This window comes from Austrofundulus limnaeus, unplaced genomic scaffold, assembly GCF_001266775.1.
Source record: "Austrofundulus limnaeus strain Quisiro unplaced genomic scaffold, Austrofundulus_limnaeus-1.0 Scaffold99, whole genome shotgun sequence".
NCBI classification, from domain to species: Eukaryota; Metazoa; Chordata; class Actinopteri; order Cyprinodontiformes; family Rivulidae; genus Austrofundulus; species Austrofundulus limnaeus.
The window spans coordinates 238783-238986 of NW_013952501.1; positions in this window are offsets into that span (position 1 = coordinate 238783).

A 204-nucleotide genomic window follows, 5' to 3' on the forward strand; every position below is an offset into this window, starting at 1 on the left:
GTGTAAACTAACATTATATTTGTTTTTATTAATTATAATGATTGAAATACTCATACGTTTTGAAACCTTCCACAGTTTATTTTTTTCTTTTATACCAAATGAAATGATTATTTTCAGCCTGTTTTGTATAAACACATTGAAATTCAAAGCCTGTCAATGTAATTTCTGTTGTACGTAATAACACGCAAACTGTGTGTTAAACGT